Here is a 3,419-nt window from a genome sequence, read left to right as displayed (position 1 = left end):
GCCAACTAACAGACTAAATGTCCTGTTTCTTTGTACCCTAAATCTTTGTATGTGACTGTCATATCCCACATGACGGCTAGTTCCTTGGGATGTATAAAAACCATATAAATTCTAAAATAAATCGTCCTGTTGGGAAGACACAGGTCCCAGAGTTTGACTCTGTCGCCGCCGATCAGACCCTCTGCCCCGAAGCCAGCAGGGCCCCTGCTAAGCAAAGCAAACCTGAGTCCCCACATAAAACTATATCCAGGATTTGGTGACATCCTCACAATTCTGAGCTACTATCTCTGATTTGTCATAGAAAGTTCTTAAACAGTCTCCCTGTTTCTGCCACATGGTCATCTCCACCCAGCATTCAGGAAGATTCCATTAATGATGAGACCAGTCATTCAGTCTGGGGTCCAGAACATGTCCCTGGATTCTCAGTTTGCTCAGTAAAAGAGCATTTAAAGTGGCCCCTTTGGGGGCTGGAGAGATGGCCCAGTGGTTAAGAACATTGACTTCTTGCAGAAGACCAGGGTTCAAATCCCAGCACCCACATGGCAGCTAACAACTGTAACTCCAGTTCCAGGGGATTCAATGGCCTCTTCTGTCCATTGCACAACATGGGTGCACTTACCTACATGGAGGCAATACACTCATACACATAAAATGAAAATAATAAAAAAGTGGCCTTTGAAACTCCTTATGACTTGGTCCCTGATCCCTTCACAGCTTTATCCCCTCTCTGCCCCCCACCCCCACAAGCCAGAACTTGCCAGGTGACCCTGTCCATGGTTCCCACTCTCTCATACCTTCTCCCCAAACATGGGAATCCTATGCTATCAGTAGAGTTCCATACCCCCCACCCTCCTTGGGCTGTGAATCCACCGCCTTGTGCATAGATACCCAAAGTTACCCAAAGTAGGAACCATGGTAGGAAATTGAGATTTACTCTGTACTTTACAGGGAGTGGGTTCTGGTCTAAGAAGCAATCATATTGGATTGATCTTCCCCTTAGGAGCAGGCAACTGAGCCAACCCACTATATGAGAGTTTGTTTTTCCTGTGGGGGATGTAACTGTACTGTCTCCTATCAAAGTGTTAATGAGACAGAGTTGCATCTTTAAAGAAAAATTTTAAAACATCATCTGGCAAAACCCTCTCCCTCAGCATTTTTCTAAGGTAAAAGTTTGTGCCCAAGGTTGCATCCTGCTCTCAAAAGTTCCGATTTACTTATCAGCTGCGCCATTGTGAATTAGCCAACTGCACAAGAATGAGAGACCAAGTTCTGGCCTCTCAGTGAGATGTAGAACCTTTATTAGGAATAAAAGCCCCGTAGGATCCTGGCTAGTTGTGCCTCCTGGATTTAGAGCAGCTATGCACCCTTCAGCCTAAGTAAAACTTTTTGTCCTACCAAAATTGTTTGGTTTGTGTGGTCACTTTCTTGGAAGCCCAGACCCATTTCTGGGAGGATTGCAAGTCCGAGGCCGGCCTGTAGTACAGAGTTCCAGGTGAAGCTTGGGGTATTAGCCCCCAAAAGGAAGAATTTAGTTAATTTGAAAACTATTAATTGCAGATTGCTGTTATTTGTTGAATAATTCAGTGTTAACTTGTGAGAACTTTAAGAAAACTTGGTCTATTTTTATTAAATACTAAAATACATTTTCTTAGAAATTGAAATTTCTTTTCTTTTTGAAGCAGGGTCTCCCTGTGACCCCAGCTGTCCTGGAACTCACTATGTAGACCAGGCTGGCCTTGAACTCCCAGAGATCCGCCTGCCTCTGCCTCCCAAGTGCTGGGACTACAGGCGTGCACCACCACGACCTGCAAAATTTTGCACATAAAAAGTCAGGGCTGAAATTTACTGTGGCGATGTGTGCCTTTGTCAGTGACTATATGAACGAATTGTAAATCGATCCGGATCCCTTTCTCCACTAGAAATGGCCTTTGTGACCTTTAAACGAGAACTGAGTTCTGGGATGTCTGGAAACTGGAGCGGCCAGTGTGGTCCTGCGAGGCTCCGGACCCAGGGTGCTCCCCGCCTGAGCCAGAGAACCCGGGCGCATCGGGGTCTCTGAACTGGGCACTAACTTTTCTGGGCTCAGAAAGCGGCCTCTGCCGGGGAGCAGCAGGGGGTCGTCCAGAGCTGGAGGGGGGAGTCCAGGAGCGGCGGGAGCCGGAGTGTGTGTGGGGGGGAAGACCACGCGCGGCGGGAAACATCCCACGGTCCATGCGGAGACAAGTCCCAACTCTGCTACCCAACGCGTGCTCTCTCCATCCTCCCGAGCCTGTACACGCAACCGAAACAAACCAGTTGATCGGTTCAGAATAATGTTCTGGAAAGATGCCCTCGGGCTTCCTGGCACTTGCCAGACGCCCAGGAGCCCGCGCGGCCCCTCGGGAAGTCCTGCATCACCGACGCGGCGCCCGCACACCTTGTCTCTTCTGGGTTAAGGGACTGGGTCGCCGGGCTCGCGGTGCGGGCGGGCGCGTGGAGCGGGAGAGGGACCAGGACCGCAAGGCTTGGCCTCGGGGAGAGGAAGGAGCCAGGCCGGGAATCACAGCCAGAGAGAGGTGAGGCCGGGTGTGAGCGCCGGAGTTCCGCGTTCCGGAGGCCGAGGCAGGAGAATTGTACGAGTCGAGTCCAGTTTGGGCTGCACAGAGTACCAGGCCAGCCTTGGGCTACAGAGAGAGACTCAGAATAATAGAATCAAACGAAGTTAATCAAAATCTTGCGAAAGGGAGCGGCACGGGCACAGGCCCCGGTGGTCCGGGGGGCGGGGAGGCCGCCTGCTGGCTGCGCGCGTGGGTCCTCGGGTGGAGAGGCGTCCGCAGCTGCGGGCCCGCCGCTTCCGAAGTCGTCCACCAGGACCTACCCTGGCGACCAGCCCCTTCCAGCCCCTTCCCAGGGGCTCGGGATGCAGGGAAGGAGGCGGCTTAGCTGATGGACGGTCTTGTTTCCCCGCGCGGAAGAGGCGCGTTTGAGAGTCTAGTTTCTCCACGAGCGGCGAAGCGCCTTCCTGCCAGGATCCGCCTCATTTGTCTTTGTCTCGGTGGGAGCGAGGGCACGCGAGTGGAAAACCTCAGGAGACGCTTCTCGGCGGTTAAGACGGAACGGGAATCTCGGACAAAGGATTTTCCTTAAGGGCCATGAACATGAATAAAGGGTTTGCTTTGAAAGAAGTAAAAAACTTTTTATCAAGTGGCCGGTTAGCTCAGTTGGATAGAGCGTGGTGCTAATAACGCCAAGGTCGCGGGTTCGATCCCCGTACGGGCCAGCAAGTACTTTTTTTTTTTTTTTTTCTAGTAAATTTTTTTATTTGTTCTGGTTACTTAACTCTCGGCCGCTTACTGTAAATAAAAGCGTAAATTTGCAATTAAATGTTGCGGTCATTTGTGCTCTGTGGCAACGCCGCTCACGTGGTCCTTGTTCCTCCC

At 51.2% G+C, this 3,419-nt stretch overlaps 1 non-coding gene across 1 annotated transcript; it reads left to right on the top strand.

The window, feature by feature from the left end:
* Nucleotides 1-3,185: 3,185 nt before the first annotated feature.
* Nucleotides 3,186-3,259, top strand: Trnai-aau. Its single transcript has one exon. It is a non-coding gene; the product is annotated as a tRNA-Ile (tRNA).
* Nucleotides 3,260-3,419: the final 160 nt, after the last annotated feature.

This window comes from Nannospalax galili, unplaced genomic scaffold, assembly GCF_000622305.1.
Source record: "Nannospalax galili isolate Female #2095 unplaced genomic scaffold, S.galili_v1.0 scaffold952, whole genome shotgun sequence".
NCBI classification, from domain to species: domain Eukaryota; kingdom Metazoa; phylum Chordata; class Mammalia; order Rodentia; family Spalacidae; genus Nannospalax; species Nannospalax galili.
Note: the sequence above shows the minus strand (reverse complement) of the source record. Positions and strands in the feature narration are given on the sequence as shown.